General features: G+C 36.9%; 1 protein-coding gene across 3 annotated transcripts in view; it reads right to left on the bottom strand.

Annotated features, from left to right (window-relative positions):
- Positions 1–7,177: 7,177 nt before the first annotated feature.
- The window catches only part of CA8 (carbonic anhydrase 8 (inactive)), a 68,895-nt gene continuing 63,021 nt past the window's right edge, over positions 7,178–13,051 (bottom strand). The window contains exon 9 of one of the 3 annotated variants that reach the window (XM_087707033.1): positions 7,178–11,707. The gene's annotated coding sequence lies outside the window, so the exon portion shown is untranslated. The remainder of the gene's footprint in view (positions 11,708–13,051) is intronic. The other 2 variants (XM_087707031.1, XM_087707032.1) reach the window with 2 other exon arrangements.

Raw genomic sequence — 13,051 nt, 5'->3', positions numbered from 1 at the left:
CATTAAATGTTACCCAAGCATGATCCCTGAGCACTTTGGTCCAGCTCTGGAGCAAACTTTGTCATGTGCAACCACAAAGAGCCCCAGGATAACTATGAATCTTTCCCTCTGAATCAGGGGCATAATTTGTTTAATGTGGCCCAGACGGTGCATTCATAACGCAATCGCTAAATAAAAACTTTTCAGGATACTAGAATTCATCTAAAATAACAATTTTTTAAAAAACTATAAAATAAGTGTTTATTTAATTTTCTTCTGCATATAAATAAATGAACAAAGATTCCTCAGGTTTGTGATCAAACCTGATTTTTAAAAATGAGATGTTTACTTAAAAATGACCACAGGAACTTCCTTAAGGTCACCCACCAAGCTTGTGGGCCTCAGTGGGTGTGCAGACTTTTCCTTAGTGCCCGTTCATCTCTTTATTTTAAAAAAATGCTTCTAATTTAAAAAATAAATAAATTTGAGGCTTAAATGCTGGTACTCTTCTGCTAAGAAAAGAAGCAGGTATTTACAAGCCAGGGTTACCTAGGAATGGATCTGTCCCAGTGGTGGAATTCAAAATTTTTACTACCAGTTCTGTGGGCATGGCTTGGTGGACATGGCATGGCTTGCTGGGAATGGCAAGGGAAGGATACTGTAAAAATCTCAATTCCCGCCCCACTCCAGGGGAAAGTTACTGCAAAATCCCCATTTTCTCCTGATCAACTGGGACTTGGGAGGCAGAGAATAGATGGGGCTGAGGCCAGTCAGAGGTGGTATTTACCAGTTCTCCGAACTACTCAAAATTTCCGCTATCAGTTCTCCAGAACTGGTCAGAACCTGCTGTATGCCACCTCTGAATTCTGTCCAAGAAATGAAACTGCAATTGCAGGGAGTAACTGTCAGCGTGTATGAGAGTTCATGACTGGCAGAGACATGGTAACAAAGTCAGTCAATGAATAGACATGGCAACTGGGTCAGCCAATGGGGACTGTTTGGAAACTGAAACAATATTTGCTGGAGACAGCTAGGAGTCTGGGTGTGTCTTAGTTTAACTTCTGTACTAAAGCTGCAACTAGTCTGAGCTCTGAACTGAAACAAAACCCAATTTCTCCTCTCTACCACATTGGAAGAACCACTCATGGTATTGTATATATGTCTTGTGTGTTATATTATATATAAGAAGATGTAATGAATCCTGCTGAATCGGTTACCTGTGTTTGCTTTCTGGATTTGATTTCTGCAACACACCCTGACAGTATCCTGAGAGGCCAGCGGAAATAGTCCATGTCACCCTTGTACTTCCCAGAAAATCAAATGAACCACACCCACGCTTGATCATACTCACCAATGCAGCCACTTTTCATTTTATTTCCTTATTTGTTTTATATTTAAACAATGTATAGGCTGCATAACTCCAACAATTTTGGGCAGTTTTCAATTAAATTGTTTTGAAAAACAGAAACAGTCCTTGGAGGAAGCCAGTTATCTTGATCCATTCCAGTCAGGCTTCAGGCCTGGCTACAGCACAGAAACCACTTTGGTCGCATTGACCGATGATCTCTGGATAGCCAGGGATGGAGGCCATGCCTCCATCCTGGTACTCCTTGACCTCTCTGCGGCTTTCGATACCATCGACCATGGTATCCTTCTGCGACGACTGCAGGAGGTGGGGGTGGGAGGCACTGTCTTACGGTGGTTCTCCTCTTACCTCTCGGACAGGTCGCAGTCGGTGTTAGTCGGAGGGCAGAGATCGACCCCTAGGCCCCTAACATATGGGGTGCCGCAGGGTTCAGTCCTGTCCCCCCTTCTTTTTAATATCTACATGAAACCGCTGGGCGAGATCATTCGATGGCACAGGATAAAATACCACCAGTATGCGGACGATACACAGTTGTATCTGTCCGCCCCGTGCCAACTCAATGAAGCGATGGACGTGATGAGCCAGGGCCTTGAAGCTGTTAGAGACTGGATGGGGGTTAACAAGCTTGTACTCAATCCAGATAAGACCGAGTGGCTGTTGTGCTTCCCTCCCACTAATTGGCCAAGTGTTCCATCTCTCAGGCTGGGGGGTCAAATACTACGCCCCTCAGATAGGGTCCGCAACTTGGGAGTCCTCCTGGACCCACAGCTGACTTTTGAACATCATTTGTTAGCTGTGACCAGGGGGGCATTTGCCCAGGTTCGCCTGGTGCACCAGTTGCGTCCCTACCTGAACCGGGAGGCTCTCACAACAGTCACTCGTGCCCTTGTGACCTCTAGGCTGGAGTACTGCAATGTGCTCTACATAGGGCTGCCCTTGAAGAGTATTCGGCGACTTCAGCTGGTCCAGAATGCAGCCGCGCGAGCGATCGTGGGTGCACCTCGTTTCACTCACGTAACACCTATCCTCCGCGAGCTGCACTGGCTGCCTGTTGATCTCCGGGTGCGCTTCAGGGTGCTAGTTGTCACCTACAAAGCCCTTCATGGTATTGGATCTGGGTACTTGAGAGACCGCCTACTGCCAATTACCTCCACTAGGCCAATAAGATCCCATAGATTAGGCCTCCTCCGAATTCCATCAGCCGGCCAATGTCGACTGGCAACTACCCGGAGGAGAGCCTTCTCGGTGGCTGCTCCAACCCTCTGGAACGAACTCCCCATGGAGATTCGTACCCTCACCACCCTCCAGACCTTCCGCGTAGCCCTTAAAATCTGGCTGTCCCGACAGGCCTGGGGCTAAAGACTTGAACCCCACTCGAATAGTATGACTGTTGCGCTTTTTTTAACGATGTATTGTCTTCATGTTTGTAACTTGTTTATCCTTCCCTCCCCCTGAATTGTGAGCCTCCCTGAGTCCCCTCAGGGAAAAGGGCGGCATACAAATAAAGTAAAATCAATCAAATCAATCAATCAATGTTTCCCAAAACAACATATAACCAAATAACCCCCAACCAGCAGGGACTTAGTCTTCATTCTGCCCTTAACACTGGTAACCCTTCAGTAACCTTCACTATATTGTTTGCATTTATTAACGCACAGATTTTTTTTTTAATTTCACCAGCTATAGTTTATAATAACTATAGAAACTGAAAAAATATAATACAGGCTTGATTTGAATACTGCATTTAGCCCAACAAAGTTTTCAAGTTATTGAAAGCATGCTGAGATGAAACGAGTAATGGTTCCTTTTTTTCTAAGTAAATTCCCTTAAGAATTCCCCTTAAGAAAAACAGATTGATGACTTTATTTAGGGTTGGGTTTTTTTTGGCTTTATACATCATTTTCTTTCTCATCAATCTTGTTTCTCAGTAGAGATGGTCTATTTCTCAGTCATTTTTACAATAGAATACAATAGCAATGATGATAGAGGGCTCAACCTTCATGATAAATACACGGCTGAAATGAAAAAAATAGTTAATGGGGAAGGAAAGACTTACAAAGGGACAATGACATTCAAACCAAGTTCTTCAGTTGCTTCGGTTGTAGTGTATGTCTTTTGTACAAAGCCATGGTTGCTGCATTTCACATTTCTAGCAGCCACAACATCAACATCAGCACTATAAGACTGGACTGTTAAGATAATATGGGGAAGGACACCTGTGCAATCTTTTTCTAGCTACTGATATAGGAAAAATTATAATGAGATAAAGCTTAAATTGTAAAGTCCTCTCTTTTGAGTTTTACAGAAATCCAAAGGTCCACCACTAGGTTTTTAGGATCACAATACTGGGTAACTGCAATTGCCAGTAAATGCTTTCCAAACATTTTTCTTCATTCACGTCAGTAATCAGTTTTGTCCTTATTTATATGGCCCTGCCATGATCAGGTAATGGATTCATATGTTGTTACCTAAAGAAAAAATGCTTTTACCCAATTTTGGTTAATTTACCCAAGTTTGGGAAGCAGTGTTTAAATGAGTGCTGCAAGACATTATTCAGTTCAATGAATATACAATATGACTTGAAATATAGTGGCCTCTGTACTTAAACAAAATTTGGAATCTTCCCAAGCTGCTGTGGATCCAAAACTAATCTTCACAGACTGTAAAAATGAAGCCATTTTGATGATTTGGATACTACATTTCTGCTTCATTCAAAGAAAGAACAAACTTCCATTTACAGAATAAGAGTTGTAAGTTTTATGGATGCACTTCTCTGAAAATAATTTTCATTCTATTCATGGAGGAAAAGCATAAATAGGCAATATATTTGACATATATATTCAGTCCTACTATATACTCAAAATTAATTGAAATAGCATATTTATTTTCTAGATATTTTATCAGAAGATGTCTACTTTTTGGTAAAGTAGCCTCTTTTTATTTGTAAAAATGATAACTTATTTTCCTCATAAGCTATTAATCCATATTTTTATTTACATGTTCTGGAGAAATAAAAGTGATTTGAACATTCAAAACTGCTATTTAAAAAAGTAACTGATACATCTGATATACCTGCTGCTGTTCATTATTTTTCCATCAAACATGCTGAAAAGTATAGGCCATAACAGAGGAGTGCTGGACAAAACCAGAGCCTCGTGAGCAATAAAAAGTTAAGAAAGCATGTTGGACGATTTAATGTGTTTTCATCTTGTAACATAAAGCTCATTCCCAGAATTTCACTGGACCATGTGGATAGGCCAACTGTCACAGCTGTCTATCATTCCTGAATTAGCTGAAGGCAGACAAAGCAGGCTCTGTAAGGAAAGGAAAGCAGGAGCCTCCAGCGGTTCCATTTCTCATTCAAGGGCACTGTAGCAGCATTGTCTTCCCCCTGTCTGAGAAGAGAATGGAACAATTATGTTAGTGAAATTCCATAGTGAGCTTGAAAGACTGTTTATGTCCAGCCAGGGAGACAGTGAAGACTGAAAAGAGTTTCGTGACAGCAGGATAGAAGGTTTGACACAGATTCTTCTGTGGCAGGGCAGATCTGATGGTCCTTTCTCACAACAGTGTAAGTCAGAAGAAAATCTACAGATGGAAATAAGGTAGAATTCGTATGATCATGTATTCCTGACTTTTGTAGCAAAACCTTTTCATTTGGGAATTTACAAAATTTCTTCTTCAGCTAGTGATTTTTATTCTAGACCATCTTTCAAGTGCAATCTCAAGTCTCCATTTTGAAGGACAGAAAAGTAAAAAGACTACATTTTGAATGGGATATAGAAATGTTATAGAAATGTACATATCACTGAAATCTTTTATAAAAAATTAGAAAAGTGAGTTCTGTGCCTGTGAAATATTGTGCAAGATTTCCATTTGGGATTATTAGTTTAGTTTGTGTAATAATACTGAGTCATCAGGTCTCCACATTCCTCAAACTTTAATATATTGTCACCCAGATTTCCTCAGCAACTTCCTAGGTCAACTTAATACTTTATAGATTACATCAATCTGTTTTAACAATAATTATTTTTCCTTGTACTGTTTTTGCTTAAGGGGACTATATGTGGAATAAGAAATTCTGTATACACACACCAATAAAACATACAAAATACTTTATGTTTTTATTGATATGCAAACAAATATTCATAGGAATGCAGTTGGTCTGTAGAATGGCTGTCTTAATTTTAATATCATTAAGTCACTTCTGTAACTGAAAATTGAATGTGATCCTAGTATTTTTTCTTGTATTTATTTTTTCTCTTTGAATACCAAATTTTTATCATAACAAACTATTGATCAGTTTTATTTCAGCCCTAAAAATATTCCATAGTCTATTGTTACTGGAAACAATCAGTTGGGCTTAATTCTAAATTTCCAGTTGCCATCAATGGCAGTCCCATGAAATCAATACCCAGGAGCACAATGTGGTTCAAAGAATGGTTGTCCCCCTCTTCCAATTCTATGACCGGCTCTGGACAACCACTAATTTCTATGGCTGATACAGAGAGGAAAGTAAGTGCAGAGGAGGTGGGATGAGGATGAAGAAGGATGAAACAACACATACAGAAAGAAGTAGAGTATGGACAAAAAGTTAGGATGAAGAACAATAACACAGTGAAATTGAATGAATAAAAACATTTGCAACAGAGTGGTGGCATGCAGCAGAGAAATTGTGTACATATCTAAGAAGATTTACTCAGATAAAGGTGATTCATATGAACTGAATGAGAAGATTGACAGAGATGATAGCAAGAGGGCAAATAGGATGAGTGTGGTAAGGAAATCTGCAAAGAGCACCAACTTATTTTCCTCTCTGACACATACCCACATGAAGTGAGGTTACCATTAGGCTAAAGAACATTTTCTAAAATGGAAATACACCCTTTGGCAGTAACTCTTCAGGACAGCCATTTTCAAAACAGTTTTTAAATTAAAGCTTGGACTATTAGGAAGTGGGGTAAACAATTCCTGCAAAAGACCAAAAAACTCACAGGTGCATTTCTCTCTATCATGAAAGATTTGGTTTCTAGATCAAATTACTAATTTTTCAGTCTCACCAGATTTCAATTTGGTGAAATGAATATAGTCCAGTGAAGCAAAACACTGCACACATTTTATTAAGGCTTTATAAAGACTTCATTGTCATTAGACAAAACACATGTTTTCATTGTTGGTTTGGCCACGGCTGTAGTTGGATGGGATGATATTTGTCTTTTGTATCTTCTAGATAGGACTGAGTTTCTGTAATAATTCCTATTCTGCACATTTCTGCTCACTTATATTATTGTGCTTTTTAAATCATCACTTTTTAATGTGAGTAAACGGCACATTATTTTACTATTGATTGTAGAAGAACTTTAATGCCAGAGATCACTGAACAAAGTTCTGAGAAAATATTAACTAAGTACTTACAAGAAAACAGAAATATATCACTTAATTTAGAACATGGCCTATTGTGCAAGTTCCATGTCAAGATATAAAAAGTTAAGCTGCACCATTACAATTATAATGGCTTTTGCTAAAATCTCTTAGGACAAGCATATACTTTCTCGGCCTCAATTAGCACTAAACTAATTAACACAGCTCTCTTATATACTTGTGTACAATAGCTCCATTATTTCTTGCCAGTCCCTGGTGTGATGTAAGAGTGATTGAGTAGCTAATTAGTCCATAATTGTATTTAAACATTATATACTTGTTCAAGCTGAGTACTCCTTCCTAAATAAAACTAAATGAAACTGAGCTGGAGTGATGTAAGAAATATATTCCCAGTATTAAAGAAATGAAACTTGTCTGTAAAGTATCGAACAAAAATGAATTTTATTAAAAGTAGTGTAGATATATAGAAAATGAAGTAATACAATTTTTTTTGGGCTGATTTAGAAATTATTACATCAATGTATGTTCCTTTAATCATTTGTTAAAAATTAATATCTGATTGTATTAACATATAAAAATAACACTTTAGGGAGTAGTTACATTTTCTTTTTTAGTTATATGATTGCATCAGGTTAACAATATATTGCTTTTATACTTGAAATCATATTGGCTTTTTTGTATTCTTATTCCAGTAAACTTGCTTCTTTAGTTCATATCTGACAATTTTTAAATTATACACTGTTTCATTTGATGAGGCTTAGAATAATTACATGGTTAGCTACATTAGAATTGGATATGATATAGTCTTCATCTTATACCCACCACTTTCAAGAAAAATACCAAGAACACTTGGAATTCCTGAACCTTATCAATTGAGAACTAGAAGAAAATCAGAAAGAAATCAAAGAAGCTGTTAATGAAGAATTTGAAAAGAGAATGCCAAAGACCAAGAATAAATGATGGAAATTGCCTAGAAGAGAAACCCAAGGCCAAGAAAGACAAAGATCTAGTGAAGGAACTTAACAAAGAATTTCAGAGAGCTGTCGTAAATTACAATGGCATGTGTAAAGGCATCAAAAATTAAGAGACAGGAAAAAACAAGGAAAGCCTTCCAAAGATCTCTGAACTCAGAAAGAGCCTCCAATCTTGAATTGGTATGTAAAAGAACAGCAGTAGACAGATAATAATTGATCAAAAGAGTATCTAAGAAAGAGGGAAGGTGTATGCTGACATTCTGTATGGTAGAAGTATTAATATCTAAGCTACCTTAAAAAGACATTCCCTTTTTCAAGAATTTCTGATACTAAAATATAAAGTTAGATCAGCATTCCAGTTAGTGCCAAGTCAAAAAGCTACAGTAATAGATAGATTCTGCAGATACATGGCAAGCAACAGAAGAATAACATGTGAAGGCTGTAACTAAAATCTATCATCAAATCTGAGGAATAACATAATTATGAGATAGTTGGAAAAAAATAATCTATATATCAGTACAAAATAAAGGATATTTGACAGAGAGCAAACTAGTATATAAGTTCACCCAAAGGAGCTTTTTCCAAAAGGCAACTGGACTTTCTTGTTGTTTTCTTTGAAACGTTTTCGCTTCTCATCTAAAAAGCTTCTTCAATTCTTCAGAATTTATTTAAATCCTTGAAATAATATGAAGGTTGGTTTTATAGAGGTAATCCAATTGAAACTCTTTCAAATTAAATCAACTTTAAGATAGCCCCATGCAGTTCTACTAGGCTGTATGTAAAAATGTAAAACAGCATTCAAATATTCATTAACTTTACCTTACAGTCTAAGGCACTGTTTTTTCAAACGTCACAACTTTAAAAGATCTGGACTTCAAGTCATAACTGAATTTCAACTTTTAAAGCAGTATTAGTACTGCTTTGTAAAGCCTTAGTAAGACTACACCTGGAATATTGCATCCAGTTTTGGTCATCACATTATAAAAAAGATATTGAGACATGGAAAAAGTGCAAGGAAGAGCAACTAAGGTCATCAAAGGCCTGGAGACAAAAATATATGAAGAACCATTGCAGGATTTGGGCTTGGCTAGTCTAGAGAAATGAAGGACTGGGAGGACATGATAGCAGTATTCCAGTATTTGAGAGGCTGCCACAAAGAGGAGGGGATTAATTTATTTTCCAAAATACCAGAGGGCAGGACAAGAAACGACGGATGGAAAATAATAAAAGAGAAGCAATCTGGAATTGAGGAGACACTTCCTAACAGTAAGGACATTTAACCAGTGCCTGGTTAACTGCTTGCCTTCAGATGTGGTTCAGGGGTGTCAATCTCACAGACCAGACCACTCCCAGTTTAGTGAAGGGGAAAAAAGTTGTGATACGTCATGTGATAATATGTCATTGCATGTTGGACACCCGCGTTGTGGATACATCATCACTGTAGGTTTTTAAGAAGAGACTGGACAGTCACTGGTCTGAAATGGTATAGGATCTCCTGCTTTAGCAGGAGGCTGGATTAGAAGACTTCCAAGGTCCCTTGCAGCTCTATTCTGATTCTGAACTCCATGCTGGCTGGGGAATTCTGGGAGTTGAAGTCCACAACTATCCATGATGAAAATCCTGGCAGCATAATTAAGTTCCCCACTTTTGTACATATACTGATATTGATACTAATTTGTCCCATTATTCTGCTCCATAGAATCAGTATATAAAAAATGTCACTTGTAAGAGAAGACTAGAAGTTTTTCAGAAGTTGCTTCAAAATTCTTCCCCAAACAAATAGCAAATAAAATACAATAGAGGGAATGTTTATTCAGTTATACCAACACACTTCACTGCAGAAGTTTCCATTTCTTTCCATTTAATGTCTCAACACATTGCAATTCTACACAGTGACTTTTTTTCAATTATGCTTCAATTAATAACCACTCATTCAGCAACCAATGAAAGTTATGATGGTGCAGAACATATGGTACTTATGACTGGTCCTCAAAGTTCTGGTCAAGTGATCACAATTTGGGCTTCTGACAACTGGCTCACACAACAGTTGCAGTGTCCTGTGGTCACCTGATCATTGTTTGCAATCTTCCCTGCCAGTTTCCTACAAGCAAAGTCAATGGTCATAATTCACTCCTGTAAGTCAGTACCACTCATTGTTTTTTCTTCTGTGGAGCCCAGCTATAAAGTGTGAGCCAGCTGTGCACAATCCTGTCTCAGGCAACAGTTCCTCTCCCCTTCTGTTGTGCCATAGCAATCACCTGGGTGCCTTTCCAAACTTGGCAACAGCCACACCTCATATGACCATGCTCGCAATGCACCACACCAACCACTTAGCCACCTTCTAGACAGATTGTGAGCCACTCAGTCTTGTCATTTCACCACCCATGATTCTCATTTAACAATAGCAATAGGAACTGTCAGAATTGCCATCACTAAGCAATGCAGTCTTATGATGTCACACATTATGAACGCATTGCTTAGCAATGGAAATCGAAGTTTCTATTGCTGTTGTTAAATCAGGAATAATTGCAAATTTATTTCTGGAAATTTTTCTCCCCATCCTGCTCTCTTGCATCTTTAGTTCTATTTTCCAGGTTTGTTTCTTTACTGGACAAGATTTTCAGTTCCTCTGACAATCTTTACATTAATCAGGATCCCTAGATTAATCTCAATTCTTCTTTATTCAAGAAGTTTCTGAGTTTAACTTTTTATTGTTTTCTTAAAGAATAAATCCCTTGGCTAAATTAGTGGTCTTTTTTTTCAGGGCAGTATTTAAAGAAGAAGGAGCTATGTTACATCCAGAAAACAAAAATAAAATAATTGAATATTTCATTCTTTCTCATAAATTCTTCATGGGTATGCTTTCTTTCATAAGATATATCAAACAGTCATGTGTAAGTGCATGTTCAGTAACTACAATCTCCAAAATACTCTCTGTTTTATTGTGATAAATTATTACTGTGAATAATTTATATGGTGTCAGAATGATACAAGCATGAAAATACATACATATTTAAAAGAAGATACTCTGTAAATTTAAGTCCTTTGAAGTATCCCTTTTCATCTTTTATCCATACCACATATCACAACATAAATATGAGTGTCCTACATATCTTATTTTGGGTGGAGGGTAGAAAAGGAATTAAGTATTAAAACACTTTGAAGTGTTTTAAGAACGAGTGACTTAACACAACAGATTCTACAACCATCAATTACTAACAAACTAACAAAATATTTTTCTCACATCACGTCTTTATGTGACAATTTGTGACAACGTGACATACACAAGCTTCCAGGATGAAGTCATTCCACTGCTATTTGTCACTGGATACATCAAATTATCTTGTGTTTCACTGCTTTGTGCTTTGCTTCTAGGACAGAACATAAAAGGGCTCATAACAGAAATAGATTCAATCACTTCTCCTTTATAGGAAGCCATTAAATTCAGTTAATAACATTAATGTGCACATATACTACACTCAGTTACAAGCAGTCCTACACCAAGTGAATATACGTTCAATTAATGGAGAGTATTGGAATTGACTTGAAGCAGTTGGAAAACTATAGATGCCAACAAGCAAATAGTAAAATGAGAATGAAGATTATTAAAAAAAGCTCCACCAAACCTTGTGCAATATCACAGATCTTTAATCCAACATAAACCTAAAATTATATAAGCTCTTAAACGACAATGTAGTCTCAAAACTATTGTTAGCCTTTAGATAAAAAGAAACAGTCTTCAAGATTATATCTTTGCGCTGTGTAATTGATGAATGGCTCCACATTACATCTTCAGCCATCTCTACTGAAGCAAGTCATATTAAGTCAATATGTCAGTTCAAAGGGGAATCATATTCCTTGCTAGAAAAATTCAGTTCAGTATCCAGCAATGTGATCCATTATTCAAAAAGAATTCTAGGGTGACTCTTTTTAATAGCTTTTAGGCAAGTCCAAGGACCACAAAATCTTCAGACAAGATCAACTGGCTTAGATCAGAATCAAGGGTCTGGGAGATGAAAAAGAACATAGTATATCATAGTTAATATATTTTTCATTGTGTTCATTGTGTAATTAAAATTCCTATTTGAACAAGCCAAAGTTCACAGTCTGTGCAATAGAGTTAGCAAGCTACAGAAGGAAATCCATTTGTGGTTAGCTACCTCTATGAAAGTAAGCAAAGAGCATGATCTGAATGTCATGCACCAGCTTTACTGCTTTGTTATAGCTTAGTGTGATATCCTAATGAATTCTTAGATTAATTTGCAACCATGGATACAGTCAAATACTGCAGAAACCTCCATTACTCTGTAATTTTGTCTAGCATGTTTGTGATGTGCATCCAAAACACAAAATAATGCAAAATCACTAAATACAACTTGATATAAGGTTAAATGTTTGAACCAGTGTGGGAGAAAATAATATGAAAAACTTGACATTTATATTCTACAATTCTAACTGAATATCGCCTTCCATGAATATTAATATATTCCATATTCAGGTCTATTATAAGCTTCTAAAATTGCAAGTTATTTTAAAAATTGCAGCTAAAATGTAGCCTTCATTTCTTCTCAGACAAAAACAAGCTAAATGATATGTTGGAGATCCAAAATCAGCGTTATCATTTATTTCAAAATCAACTATTGAACATCTCATATTGAACGGACACTTTGCCAGAATAAAAGATTTAAAACTTTTCCTTCAAATTTTTCTAAGTGGCAGTTTTCCACGATTTCCAGCACTATTTTCCTCATTAGGGGAAACATTGAGAAACATTTGTTCCCTAATAAAACAAAGAGCAACAACTGAGAGAATTTAATTTTTTTAAAGGTGCAGTGGGGAAAACATTACTTTTCATCTTTCTCAGTATTGTGCTCCCAATGCATTTCCAGCAATCCTGAAGCTGCTTTGCACAGAATTTTAAAAATGGTGCAACAATGGAGATCTACTATCTCATCTTCTTGCACCCAGAACTGCTGAAGAAACAAGATTAAAGAAAGGGATCTTGTAAAATTTAATAGTTCAGCCATCCCCTTTATTCTGTCCATTATGAGAGTAAAAATTATATGAATTACGATAACATTTATAAGACTAGCATTTTATAAACTAATTATTATCATTGCAATTTGAGATTCTTCTGCTTGGCCCATCATAAAATTGGGCACAGGGCAATTCATTTAGCTGATAGCCCTGCCATCATAAAACAATTGTCTTAGCCTCCTAACTTTCAGCTACGCATGCTATAAGGATTGTTTTATTTCTCCAAACCTTAAAACCCTTAGATAGTTAAAATGCTATGTGATCCTGTTAAATGATAAAATTCATTACTTTTAGGTTTTTAGTTACAAGTAGT

The sequence above is a fragment of the Thamnophis sirtalis genome, unplaced genomic scaffold (assembly GCF_051295495.1).
Source record: "Thamnophis sirtalis isolate CommonGarterSnake01/CBP01778 unplaced genomic scaffold, rThaSir2_p1.2 scaffold_2, whole genome shotgun sequence".
In the NCBI taxonomy this organism is placed as follows: domain Eukaryota; kingdom Metazoa; phylum Chordata; class Lepidosauria; order Squamata; family Natricidae; genus Thamnophis; species Thamnophis sirtalis.
The sequence above is the reverse complement of the archived record's forward strand: the minus strand, read 5'-3'. Positions and strand labels throughout refer to the sequence as shown.